Raw genomic sequence first — 15,255 nt, 5'->3', positions numbered from 1 at the left:
TTTGACAGAGTTTGTACTGCACAATATTGAAATGGAAAATAAGATTAATGAAAGAAAATAATTGTTATGTTAAATTTGAGCTGATATTGCACTGTTTTGCATTCAAAACTCTAGGAAGAAAAATAGAATTAATGGTTCCTCAGTCACATGCCTTTCTGGCCCATGGTGCAAGATGTAGGAAGATATTTCAAAAAAGATAGTTCAGTTCACATGCCATTGTCATGTTCTGCTTCTGAAACAACTGCACTAAAACCAGCATAATTTGTCTTTTAAAAATGCATTAATAAAATAGAATTTATTTTAACAATGTATTTATAGAAATTTAAGACAGATGTTGACATTCAAGAATTAATATTATGCTTACTTCCACATCCTTTCCCTAGTCAAGAATTTTTTAGTTGTCCTGAGCAAGAACCAAACAGAAAAACATAATTACATTATTATCCTTCCAGAAAAGTGACTGCAAGAGGCAGCAGTAAATAATGAATCTAACTTATTCACGTTCTTAGGAATAAAGAAGTAGTGATATTTGCATAAAAATACACCTTTTTTATAAACTGTAGATTGAACAGAAACTGTTCAAATTATAATACATAAAAACCAAGAAAATTTTATCAAGGTTCTTTTTAGAACTATTTACACTATTTACACTATTTTTTGTGATTTCAGCAGACTTTAAATTTTTTTTTAAAAAAGCTAACGGAAATTTATAGGAGTACTCACATTAATTGAGGGACATATATTTTTGCAAATATCAATATCAATCTTTGTCAATAGATGCAAATACCAGGATTTATGTGAAGCCTTTTTATTGCTGATTACACACCTCTGTATATAGTGATGTAGTCAATATTAGTACATATTGCAAATCCAAACCTTTGTGACCAGCATAATTTTTGTCCACAAGCCTCCCTTAAGTGTCAATTGGTGTACTGATGTATCATATTAAAAAAAAAAAAAAATCCATTTAACTGTAGGGTTAATGGTAATCATGTCATCTCTTCCTGGAACAGTACAAATATGTGGTATTTGTATAATAATCATAAACGAAGAACTCTTCCAGTTTGTTCATTTCAAGTTTTGAAGTTGCAATTCTATGAAGAGGTTTCATGATAGTGATTAAGTTTTATTGCTCATTGTAGATACACAATCAATAGGGACAATATATATTTGATTTTGCAATTTTTTACACATCATTTTGGCTGTAAAAAATGAAGCTAATGCCCTAAAGAAACTACAGCTCTGTAATTGGAACAATCTTTGCAATAGTACCAGTGGCAGGAGGAACAAATATCTTTTGGACTAAATTGCAGTAACTTAGCTGAGTAAGAAATTGTGGGTTGTAAAGCTGTGTTTTAGGGATTTATATATTCTCTCCTTGTATGGAACAACTGTTTTTCCATGTTTAGCAATGTACAGCAAAGCATAATTCTTTGTATCAAGAGAAGATTGAATAATAGGGAGGAAAAAAAAAAAAAACAAAAACCAAACTTGTCCAAATTGCTTAACTTTCTTCCATTTATTTCCCAAAGAACTGAGATGGGCTAATAGCTTATATGGTTACTGGCACACACACAGAGCAAATTAGCTACAAGACAGCATATAAGGAGGTAAAAGGCAGGGAACAGTAAGGGGTAACATGCTCCATAGTATAGGAATAATTCCAGAGGTTAATTTAAGCTGAAATATATATATATTTTCTCCCCCTCCCCTCCACAGAGGATTTTATTGCTTGATCATGCTTGGTGGCTTTGAATCCTTAGCAGGAGTATGAAGACTTCCTGGGGAACAGTAATGGGACTATAGTCTTTCTCATTAGCACTAATTGTAGTGAGAGCTGCTCAGCATTTTAAACGAAGAAGCTGTGCTGTTATAAACCTCTGTTTCATTGTTACGGGAGTAGTGTACACTGACTTGAGCCTGAGAAGAATATTTTTTACAAGAAATGGAGTCAAGTGCTTACCTGATGCCTGTAGTTTTACAAGACATTTCTCTTCCACTTTTCCTGGTGTTCCCTAATTCTCTTCCCTAACCACCCTTGTAGCATTACTGTAAGTCATGCCATTCAGTGGCTATCACAGGATGTGCTGTAGAAAGACATGATTTACAGTGTTTTAGCTTTTGTCATTATGTTCTGTGTTATTATATTATTTGGTAGGAAAGAGTTTATATAGTCAGTTACTTTTTGATAAATTTCCTCCCCCACCCCCCCCCCCTTTATCTTTTTCTTTCTGTCTCTCCATGACTTTAAAACTACTCTATTTGAGATATGCGCCTTGTTAATTTTAGAAGAATTTATCTGAGAGGAAGAGACATTGATATTATCTCTAACATATTTATTACAAAGCAAGTTTCAATTCTTGTAGTTCAGTTTCAAGCTGTGTAAGTATAAGCTATTAACTGCTTAACCACAAATTCATTTATTTCCTGGGATATCTGGCCAAAAGAGTTGTTAATATAATTTTTAACAGTAAAATTTACTATTCTGAAATTCACTGATGTTAGAGAAAAACACAATGTGTGATGCCACTGCACTCCACCATTTGCATTTCCGGGTTACAGCATTCATACAGAACTTTCAGCTGGCTTCAACAGAATGAGACTAACTAACTTATTTAGTATGACTGGGGGGGAGCAATTAGAATAAGACAACAACAGTACAAGCATGTGAAATTCTATGTGTCTATGACACAGCCCAAGGGGCTGTAGCTGGCTATTAAGAATCCATTCGCACTCAGTCTCCACTATGCAGAGCTGGAGACTCCTGAAGAAATGTTCATCAATGGTAATTAGATTGCCATGGCTTAGTATTGTATCATTAACCGTATAATTGCATTTGATTAAAAATCCCTGTACTAGCAGGTTGCACTTGATCTGCTCTTTTTTGGTGAAACTAAAGAGAAAATAATAGAAAAATTTACAGTGCATTAGTAATTGTAAAATTACATTAAGGATGTAGTACTGCAGGTTGCAGCAACCATCATCTTGTTCTGTTACAATGCTAGAAATTATCACTGTTTCAAACAATTTTAAGCTTACATTCTGACCTCAGCCACTTTTACTAATTTAGTCCCTGATTTGTAAAAAGAACTCATTTTCTTAATGGAAAGTTCTTTCCAGTCTGACTGAGAAGTTTTCTCTGCAAAATGCCAAATATTTATTGTGGAAAGACTGATTTTTTTTAAAAAGGATGGATTTGGCTTGATCCTTACTGTTATCTGAAATATTTTTCCATACTTTTTGTATTTCACATAGAAGTCTAGGGCAATGACACTTTCTGAATTACATTATCCACAACATTTCAGTGCACTTCACGTGCTTTTAAATGCTCTGAAAAAGATTATGTCTGTGAAGAATATCAGAGTTCTCAGACAGGGTAATGAGCCACAGCAGTCTGAAGTCAGTTCTTAGTAGCCATGTTATCAAGGTGACAACACCTTTAAAGACTGCAAGTATAATCGAAAATTCATGAATATTGGCGCGTGATCCCTATTAGCACCTCTTAACACAGTTCTGATCTCTGAAGCTGTTGTTTAGTGATAACTCAGTTCAAGGACTGGGTCCTTTCCAGCATGGCCAAAGCAAACCAGCACGTAAAGCAAGCTGAGCAACATGGAGATGTGCTGAACTATACCTCTCGCCCTCCTGGTCACAGAAAAGGTTCTAGCCCATTTTTATGTACTGATGCAGACATACCCTTGAAAGCTGTGCCATGGATTGGGATAGGCCCAGGATCTCATATCATTGCCCCAGTTATTCCTTCAGCAGGAAACTATCAGTTGAAGGAGAGGGAAGTGACGGGAAAAGGAATTTTTCCATTAAAAAAAAGTGGTATTTAGTTCTGCTTTTGCAAGATGCAAGAGCCAAAGAAAAGCCAATAACCTTACTCTATGGCTAAGACTACTTAAACCACTGAAAGGGAATGATCTTCTTGTCCTAAGGTGGTTAGGACAGGAACTGTCTTGGGCCTGCTCACTGTCAGGGGCAGTAGATGATTCACAGTAGGGACCATCTTGATGTTATGATTATGTAGATAATCATGTCTCCCAAGTAATAAGCAATAGAACAAGAGATAATGGCCTCAAGCTGCACCAGGGGAGGTTCAGACTGGATATTAGGAAAAAATTATTCCCCAAAAGGGTGATCAGGCATTGGAATATGCTTCCCAGGGCAACGGTGGAATCACAGTTCCTGGAAGTGTTCAAAAACTGTGTAGATGAAGCCCTCAATGAAATGGTTTAAAGGTGGTCTTGGTAGTCCTGGAGTAATGGTTGGACTTGATGATCTTAAAGGTTTTTTCCAACCTAGTTGATTCTATAATTCTATGTCATTGAAGCTCTGGTCACATATAAATTACTAATATAGACATATCCTTTCAAAACTTGGTTTCTTTTCACATAAGTATATGTGACAGGAAGCAATCCATAACTGAAAGTTGATTACTACCTACAAACTATAATTAATAAAATGTGTTTGAGATCACTTCTGGAAAGGTGTCCTGGAAAGTTCAGGGAAGCATTCTGCCTCCTGGAAACTGAATGTCTTTTAGTGGTCTTAAGCTAAGTGCACATTTATTTAAATAGCAATTATTAGCAGTAATTTATTAAGAATCAGAACAGTCAGAAAAAAGAAAGATTAATATGTCTCTCACACTTCAGTATATGCTAGCAACTTTCATAGTGGATAGGACCTGGAGGCTGTATTTTGAAATATATACAGGGAAAGTTAAATAAGTCATGGAGAATTTATTCTCTATAAGATTATATTTTGTCTCACAGGGTGACTGATTTTAATAAAGTTAACAATTCAAGAAAACTCCCAAAAATGTGCTTTCTGTATTAGCAATCTATCAGCTTCCATTCGTTTGGCCAGAACCAAATAGGAAGAAAATCAGTGTTGTTGAATTCCATTTCATGCCTTATGTTAGAGATTTGTAAAACTGTCTCTTGCTGACTTGGAGATAAGTGAAATAACAATGAATTCAGCTTGAGGCAAGATGCTTTTCAAGCAGACCTGTCAGGAGACAGAAATACAATTCAGAGTAATTCATTCTTGTGCTGTGTTTCAAGCAGCTAGCAAAGAAACATAGCATATCTGAAACAAATACCATTAACGTACCACACAGGAAAATAAAAACAAAAAAAACCCAAAAAAACCCCCAGAACAAAACAAAAATCCCACATACAAACCCCACCCAAAACACAAACCCAAAACATGCACCACATTTCTAATTCTTGGATGAGTACACTATGGAGTAAGCATATGAACCAGAATTGAGGAGTTAATTGAGAAGGAAAAAAGGTCAGGTGCTTTTTAGAGAATACACAATCTGGAGTAGAGTAGAGAAGTTTAATCCACAATTTGTATTTTACAAAATTCTGCTCAAGAAAACAGTCTCCAGAGGATCAAGTGCAAATGAACTGTGAACATGGAAATGAAAATAGAAATCACCAGCTGGAGAATAATGTGGATAGGAACAACTAGAAATATGCAGAATCAGCTTGCAACAGTGTACCTACAACTAAGCAATACAACCACCAAATCATTTTTCCCCTGAGAACAAAAAGCCTTTAAAAAGTATCCAGACTGGATTTAGAGATTCCAGTGGAGCAAGGACTTCCACTTCATTGAGGCAGTAGGACCAGCGTCATAGATGAAATTGCAGGCATAGTTATAGCACCATAGCTTTTCTGCTTTAGGGAAATGTAATGGGACATTCTTTCTCTTTTTTTTGGAAGAAATGTGAAAGATTTATGACAACAAAGAATAAAACAAAAAGCGAGAGGATGTTAACTTTTTGTTTGTTTGTTTTAGATTTATGACATTATTATGGATTGTGAGTTATTATTATGAGTGTCTGAAATGTTAATAAATAACAATGAGAGAAAAACACCAAATGGCCTCAATGAATGCAATCCACAAATAAAGCTACTTTCTCTCTAATAACTCATGTGGAGATGAATCACACATGATGCTCCAGCTTTTGGAGCCATGTGGGTCTTAACAGAAGGAAAAAAAAAAAAAAATCTGAAGGGTTTTAAGGCACAGTTTTCTACCTCTGCTTGCTTTTAGTATAAGAGCAAACAACAGGGTGGGGAAAAATGTGCCCTTGTGACTGATGAATCACTGTCTCTTCTTCTCACTGTTTAGGAATGCTGGTTTGCCTTTTAAATGGAACTGATATTTAAAGCTTTCTCTGCTAGAGGCACATTAAGAATCCTCTGTTTGCAATTGAATGCCTGCTCCAGCTGAAGGACCTTAACATATGCAGGAGCAAGGTGCTGTTGGGCAGAGGAGAAGCCCTTTGGTAAAATATTAATGATACACCATGGAGCATCCTGGCTGAGTCTTAAAGTAGCTGTGCTCCTGGCTCCTCTCTCCTCTAGAATGCAAGCAGTGGGTTACACAAAGGGGTAAATAAATAAACAAAATACTAAAGATACAAGCTAAAGTCAAGCAAAGTCAAAGTGAATAGAATGGTGTGATACACATGGAACTGGTTACTAATAGTGCCAAGTTTTTGCTATGTCTCTAATATGGAGGTGGACTTGATGAGGAACTGAGACAGGTCATAGTGTGAGACAGGTCATGGAGTCAGTGTTTCCAGGAAGGCAATATGGAACTGGTCTTGACCTGGCCTGAGATATTCCTGATTCTGTTACTGGACTGTTCTACAACATGGATGCAAATGATTTATCTTTTTGTACGTCATTAAATACATTTCCTCATGCCGGTTTTGGTCCAGCTGCAAACACTAGGAAGAAAAAGTATGTGAAAAAAAAAAAAAAAAGGGATTCTTCACCAAATAATGAAGATCCTCCCAAATTGCATTGAATCTCAGAACTTACCAAGCATAAAATTAAGAACAGCATAGAGATATTCCAGGAGAAAAAAAAAAAATCTTTTCTAATGAACCAGCCATTAGAAATAATTGACTTCCAATTCCTCTTAATTGTATTTCTAATATGCAAAGGGAGCATCAGTCCCAGTACTTTGCTGGAAGAGTACTTTAGTTCCCAGTATTCAAGTGCAACTTTAACTAACAAGATATATGGAGTTGCTGTTCCATCATTTCTGCTCATTTTATGTCAATGAATTAAAGCAAGATGAGGAAAAACAGCAATAATAGCAGCAGTGAAGGAACCTGTGGTTGCCCTGTAATGCAGATTGCTATATAGCATGGGTGCTGCTTGTACATGAGGCGAGCATATGGGAAGGGGGCAAGAAAGTACAACTTCTTTATCAGGGATTCACAGTGGTTTCTTAAGAAAAAAAAAAAAAAGATGCTATTTAGGGAAAAAAGTATCCTGTGCACTTTGCAAATATCCTGTTGTGGATTTCTCTAGTGTTTCATTAAGTCTAAGCTGGTGGAGATTTGTGGATATTTCAGTAGCTGAAAGAGGAAAATTGTATCACAATAATTTGTACATGATTCTATTGAAAAATCCTCTTGTGATGACAGCAATAGTACTGAAGAAGATTATAATAGCTTTACAAGAATTAAGTAAGTACAGGTATTTGTTCTACATAAATTATCTTCGCTTATTTTTGCGATATCTGTTAGAATTCCCTGTCAGGATATAAAAGTACTTATTAAACTACTTACTATAGTAAATACTACTTACTACTATACTACTTGTTATATTAAATTCTATACACATTTCCCCAAAGGGTCATAGTGTTAGATAAATTTAAGAAAATCAAGACCTAATTAAACTTTGAATGATAAATTCCTAAGAGTCTGTCTTGGGAAACTTCTAATACCTGAATTGGTATTTCATATTGTTATCAACAGATTCATGCTGTATGTTTTTCAGTCTCCCTGAATATATGGTTCTGATTCCTTATGATACCTAATATTTTCTTACTTGTTCTTTCAACCACTGGCTTCAAATATAAATTCAATAAATTTATTACTACAGGAAGCTGTGGTAACTTAATATAGTAGTTATTTTTGTACATACAAAAATATTTTTTTCATAGTTGCTGTCAAAAGAGTTTAAGAAAATGAAAGATAAGTGCAAGAAAAAACTCAATAAGTAGGCAAATGAAATTTTTTTTTCAAACATTCTGTCAGAGGAAATGAAGTCATGGAAAACAAAAAAGAAAGTATTCACTTATGTCTTTCCGAAGTCTGGAACAAAGGAGGGAAAGACATTCTGAAAATCACCTGGTAATGATAAAAGATGAAGAACAAAGTTAGCATTGGTCTTTACTAATCACCAAATCATGCTGCTTAATTACACAAAGTAATTTTTGAGCACCACTCAAAGCATAGGAGAGTGTGGCACTATGATTTTTGAGGAATTTGGAAGACTAGGAAAACTGAACAAGCAGCAAGCTTTGGACTTCTTTAGTGACTTTTTTTCTTAATTTATTATTATAAAAAATGTAAGGAAAGAATAGAGAGAGACAAGCTGCAGGGTGCTGCCCTCCCTCAGGAAATCACAGCATCTCAGGGTCGTTGGGGTGACAGAGACTCTAGGAGGTGCTCAGAACTCGGTCAATGCAGAATTCAGGTGACATCGGTTAAGGCTTTGTACAGATGGGTCTTGAAAATCTCCACAGATGTTGATCACCAAAACCAAAATAAATCAATCAATTATTCCTACTTCATCTAGGAATTCCTAATTTCTTCTCCACCATTTTCAGTCAGCATTTTCCCATAGTTTTGCCAAACTACATATTTTTCCATTATACCAAGACTGTGTGCAGCAGCCCAAGTCTGAAACATGGATGAATATTCCATTCAATGTAGGTATAACAGCCTCTGTGAACTTTCTGTAAAAAGTGATTATAGGCACAAGGGGTAGTATGTACATGTCATGTCTAGATAGATAGGTAGACAAACAGATAGCAAGCATAGACGTAAATGCACATCTGTATCTCTATATATCTCCTTTCTACCACTGTACTGGAAGGGACAATTTAAGAGGTAATAGTCTAGAGATCTTATGGAATAGTTACTTTTTTTCTCACCATGCTAACTAGATAAGCTCCATGTTCTACAAGATAGCAAGAAAGCTGTCTATACCCAAATAAACAGTTTCTTTCAGGGTTCTTTCAGGGAGTATGTTATGAATTCCGCAACACTTTATGTCACTCTTCAGTACTGCTGCTAAAGTCCAGATGAGATCAGGGGCTATCTTCTTCCCAGAACTGCAAATGTCCATAAAAAGTGTCTTTTCTAAAGACTTTTGAAAGAGTGGTGTATTTGATGCGATCTTATTTACAGCAGCTATGACTGTTGGTTTCTTGCCATTATATGAAAAGAACAAACTTTCTTTTTAGTAACAATGTCTTTTGTAAAGCTGAATCACAGAAATACTGCAGTCAATTCACATGTTGGGTTATTTCCAGTCACACACCTGAGCAAATTACTTCCTTATCTCACAGGGTATAATGTTCTAATCTGTAGTCTTTCTCACATTGTTAGATACATTGTTAACAGAAAAACAGTTTGGATTTTTTATACAAACGACTAACTCTGGCATAAATGCAATTCAACCTATTATTTCATTTGTGGAAGCCCACAGTAACGAAGTAAAACTTCAAGTGTGGTATTCCTAATTATAGTTTTTCTGAATAATTGATTTCGCTAGTAACAGCAGAGAACAAAAATTATTCTCAGGGGCAGATCATTATATGAAAGAGCATATTGTCTTAAAAATGCATTTACATGTGCTAAAACATCAAGTCTTATTTGATTTCTCCTTTGAAAGAGAAACCATTGTAAAACAAAACCCTAAACCCAACAACTTAATTTAATATACAAAAACATTACTCTCCTCTGCAAGGACAAGACAGCAGCAGTTAAATTAAATTCAGATATGGCCAGTACATACCCTTTTGACCTTTAGCTCCAAATCCATTTCTCTGTATGAATCAGAAGGGGAAGGAGAAGAGAGAAATGAATGGGAGAGGGGGATGAATGGAAAAGTGGAAATGACAGGCTGTCTTTTGACTAAAAGAAATTTCAGACTGAAAAATAAAATATTTCCATGGATGATGGAATTAAGTCATTAAAGAACATTTTTTTTTCTTAATGTTACTAGACACAACAGTGCTGCTTTTGTGTGGCTTTGGTTATAAGGGCAGATTTTCTGTCTTGAGACTACAGTGAACAAAATTTGTGCCAGGATTACCTGGCCAGGGAAAACTTGAGAGAACTCAGTAAGACAGACAAACGGTACCTGTGACTCTGCGTGTCTATTCTTGTGGAAGAGTGTGGTAGGGAGGACAAAGACGAGTGGCTGGGACACAGAGTGCTTTGCCCAGACCTGCCTTTGGAGTGCTGGAGGTAAAGAAAAACTTTAGTTTTTAGATGAACTTCAGTGAGAGGTGTCCCTGCCTATGGCAGGGGGGTTGGAACTAGATGATCTTAAGGTCCTTTTCAACTCTAACTATTCTATGATTCTATGACTAACTCTGCTCCTTTCCATGGAAGTGATAAATAGTGTACTCAGATCCAGGAAAAAAAAAAATCCTTTTAAATAACAATACTAATAATAATAAAAAAACCCAAACCAAAACAAAACAAAAAAAACCCAAACAAACAAACAGACCCACCCCAAATCCACAACAGTTGATTTTCTTAGGGAGGGCAGTGCATGCGCACAGCACATGCATGTAATTGTAAATGCAAAAGGATTCTATTATTTAAAATGAAAACCAAAAAACTTAAAATCAGAAAAATAAAAAAAGTTACTTAGGTTTGTTCATTGTTCTGTAGTCCTCTGTATGCAATGGTGATAGTATATAATAAATGATAAAACAGCATAGTTTGTATCTAAGTGTATAGGGAATAAGACTAAGGTAATGTTGTACTAAAAAGAGCAGTCATGTATTTCCTGGCCTTTATACACATTGCATTCCGCCTCTTGATCTTGTACTTAGACTTGTTTTGTTTAGTTTCTTTGCATTTAATTTTCTTGGTGCTTTTAAGAAAATTGGAGACATGAAAGGTGAAATAGCTGTAACAATTTACTACAGAAGCAACATAACAGTTAATTTTTGTAAATTAAATTTACTCATTAGAGATTGAAGAGGAAGATGATTCACAATCATGTACTGTGGACATCTAGGGGTAAAAAACATCTAGAGAGCATAATTGAAAGTTTAACAGACCTAAGTCTTGAAGATTCAGGTTAAATTAAATTAAAAAAAAAAGGACTATATAAAAATAAAATAGACATTCTTCATTTTCAGGTCTTATCAAGTACATGCCAAGGATTTATTAAACAAGTTATTTACATTATTAAATCTATGTGAGATCGTATAAGAAAAAATATGGGATTTGATCATGCATAGGGTTTGAAATAGTCATAACATAAACACTCAACTGATTTTCTTTTTGTAATACGAAATTGTTTTACACCTCATCTGAGATTTACAGACTAAAATAAATGTGCAGTCCCTAAATTTACAGTTTTCAGTAAGTCCAAACATTTCAACACCAGAGTCTCAAAACACTATAAACGCTGAGGAATGTTTTAAGAAAATTAAGTAATGCCGTATAGACACCACACTTTATTCAAAATGTACTGTTTATACTTAAGAAAATCTAACACTGAGGAGAAAAGTTGAAGTAAAATCATAATAACCACTAAAGCTGTGTGAACTTTCCCAAATTTCAAAAGAAATGTTAAAAAATTGAAGGAAGCAGAAAATTTCAACAAGCACTTTCAGTATTTTGGGGTGAGTTCCCAATCCCGCACAGCAGTCATTCTTGCAATGTTTGAAATTCCAAATACTGATTATGGGGCTTGGATTATATGCTTTTATTACCATATATTTTGCACAGCTATATTATTGGCAAATGATGAAGTAAGTAAAAGCTATGTACAGGTTTTAAACATATGGCAATACACTTTTTTTTGGCCTTTGCACTGTTTCACCAGCATTCTTAAGACACTGTTGTAAGAATTGACTGAATTTAAATTATAGCAACTGTGCTACTTAGCCTGATTTGTAATGCAGTACAGACATGTTAACCATGCTGATTGCAGGTACTGAGTTTATGAAAGTAGATAGCCAAGCAGAGTCAAGAAATTTGATAAAGAAAATGTTTTTCTGAACTCAGTCATTATTGAGTATTAAAATTCTTACTATAGATTAGTAGGATAGCATGTTTTATTTTTCTAATGCTAACAGATCTATTTCTTTCATTGCAAAACTTTGATGGACTAATATGTGCTTTTAGCTTAAAAAAACCCAAATGTAAACATCTTTTACAGCTAAAAGATGTTACGTATTTCTCTCCTGAAATTTTCATGTCCAATATCTTATTAATTGTTAGAACAACCTGTGATAACATAAGAATTTTAGTTCATCTGAATGATGTATAGTGGGAATGACTTCTACATTAGATCAAGATAACATGTAAATGTCTTTGAGAAGACATTTATCAACAGACATTATCATTTAAAGAACATGCTTGCTGTGGTCTATATAGACGTGTTTTAATGTGACAGAATTTAATGTGACCAGAATTTAATGTGACAGATGTGGGAAGCTGAATACAAGATATCTCTTACCTTGCGAATGTGTTTATAATAGGATTCCCTGATTTTATTAATAGATTAGCCAAAGCTGTAGCAAAGTTTGTGATGATATGAATATTCATGGCAAGAATAAATCAGTGTCATTGGCAAAGCAGCCCAATATCTGTGCATAATTGTACAATTTATTCATTCTTTAAAAAAAAATCTTTTTCTCATCTTATGACTTGTCAGTTTTAGTATACCATGATTTAGCTAAACTAATAAGAAAGATTAGAAGTGATTTTGTAAATTCTTTAACATTTAGCAATGTAAAATTGTTTGCAACCTTTGAAAATGTGGAAAAAGAAAAACCCTTCCCAAAACCAAAAATCAAAATCAGTCCTTACATAGTCACGAATATTTCCTTCCTAAATCTGTTTCCTAGGTAACTACTAAATCACCATAGAAGTAACTTACAGTGTAGAATGTAATAACAACTTGCAGCATCTCCACGTTAGAATTTCTGACAAAGACTCTGCACCAAAGGTAGTGCCTTGCAATATGCACAGAGCAGTGATACTTGAAAACAACCATCTTATGACTTAAGATTTCTTTTTATCTTTATTCATTTCGGTGTATATTTTTTTCCTCATAAATTATTTTTATAATATTCAAATTGTTATGGAGGAGGAGAGACATATTGAAGTTGTGTCCTATTACATTGAATACTACATAGTTTCAAATTTAGCGAATGTGCCTTACTTGTTGATTTGAAAGGAATCATGAAAAGAAAATAGAAAGAAAAAATAGTAAAGGTGGAGAAAGTTTTTGATTTCATGAATGGGAAATAGAGTAATTATTGGATTCATCTTACTTTCCTTTGACCGTATAAATTTTATGTGTTTGGGAATGACTTGTTGACGAGCTTCTAAAGAAGCAAGCAAACAAACAAATAAACAGAAACTGGGGTGATCTCCACAAGGTGGTTTATTGAAGAGGAGTTAAAAGCAGCAAATTGGTACTGCATGTATACACTCCTGCTGTGATGCATCCCATGCAACAAAAACCAGAACATTGATAGAAAAGAAGCCTAGGAATTTAAGTCACTTAAGTAGATACTGATTCCCTAAAGCAAGACATATTCTGTACAACTCACTATTGAAAAAAAGGGGTTTTGGAAAGCTGAAGGACAGTTAATTCTCACAGATTACTTAACATCTCCATGCCTAAGCTTCTCATCTTCAAGTTCGGGATTCTTACTTCAGTGAATCATATGAAATTTATGAAAAAAAGCTCCACTTTTCTGCAGGGGTTGCTCATTTCAGTAATATGACGTGAAACCTGTATTGTTGCTGGTCAGTAGTTTTCTGATTGCAGTTCTATGAAACAGAGCCACCTGACTGTAACATAAATGACTGGTGAGTCTGGTTCAGTTTGAGACTAAGGCAATTTGGAGCAATTCTGCCCTCAGTTGTTTGGGTTCAGTTTTTACTGATTCTATTATTAATGGCACCTTGAACCTGGATGAAGAGAATAGTTGCTATCAGAAATACATTCATATAGTCACAAATATTACAAAGCAGAGAGAAAAAGTATTATTTGTTCTTAGGATTTTTCAGTAGTATTTTCACCATGATTTAGTGCTGGTAGTCCATCCTGAAACATGCTGAGTACACAGGCTATGAACTGGAAGAACATTTTACCCAATTTTAAAGTGCTGAGCAAAAAATGAGAGCTTAATACAGGTGATCGGTTGAAATGTTCGGCACTAACAATTTGGCTTAACTGCACTTGTCAAGGTTGGTGCAGATGGACATTTTGCAGGCCAAAGCTGTGGTAAGAAATAGCTGAGATATAAAACCCAGTGAAATTTTTGTTTGGTTGTTTTGGGGGGAGTTATTATTTTTTTAAATGCACAGTTAAGCAGTAGTTTCTGCTTTCTAGCTTTGGCTTGAGAAACTGGACAGAATCATAGCATTCGTGCAATTGGATGATGTCTTTGCTCCCTTGAGTATGGATTTATCTTTCACTGTGTTATGATGAGAGCTGTGTGATAATATTTGCATTCATAGCAAAGCCACCACATTTCTTGGCTTTCCTCCAGTCCCACTTGAGCACAAGCATTTCTGGAAAGTTGCCAGACATATTTTTATGTTCATTCTCAGTCACTGAAAGCAGTTTTTTTTGCAGTCTCTGTTTTTCTTGAAGTCTTTTGTCCCATTAAAGATGACTGCCATTAGTTTGGGTGGAATTATACAACACACAAGCATCTCAAAAGTAAAAGGAAGATGTGACTAGAGTCCTCATGTCTTGTGACTGACAGCTACATTTGCACATCTTCCCAACTTTTCTATTTGAACTGATGCTTTAAGAGAAATCCAGAGGTAGCTTTTTTATGGGTTTTATTTTGATAATGATTGGCAGCATTACAGCATTTACCAGTTCATTTGCTTTGGACAACCTGCCCCAAAAAGCCTGCCCAAAAGTGCGCAGGAAGAGATGCCCTTTGATTACAGCTAAGCCAGACTGCAGCTCATCCCATAGGGTCAGTTCCTTACCATGCTGACACTGTACACAAGTTAGAATCATAGAATCATAGAATAGTTAGGGTTGGAAAGGACCTCAAGATCATCTAGTTCCAACCCACCTGCCATGGACAGGGACACCTCTCACTAAACCATCCAACACAAGGCTTCATCCAACCTGGCCTTGAACACCGCCAGGGATGGAGCACTCACAACCTCCCTGGGCAACCGATTCCAGTGTCTCACCA

This window comes from Lathamus discolor, chromosome 2, assembly GCF_037157495.1.
Source record: "Lathamus discolor isolate bLatDis1 chromosome 2, bLatDis1.hap1, whole genome shotgun sequence".
NCBI lineage: Eukaryota > Metazoa > Chordata > Aves > Psittaciformes > Psittacidae > Lathamus > Lathamus discolor.
The sequence above is the reverse complement of the archived record's forward strand: the minus strand, read 5'-3'. Positions refer to the sequence as shown.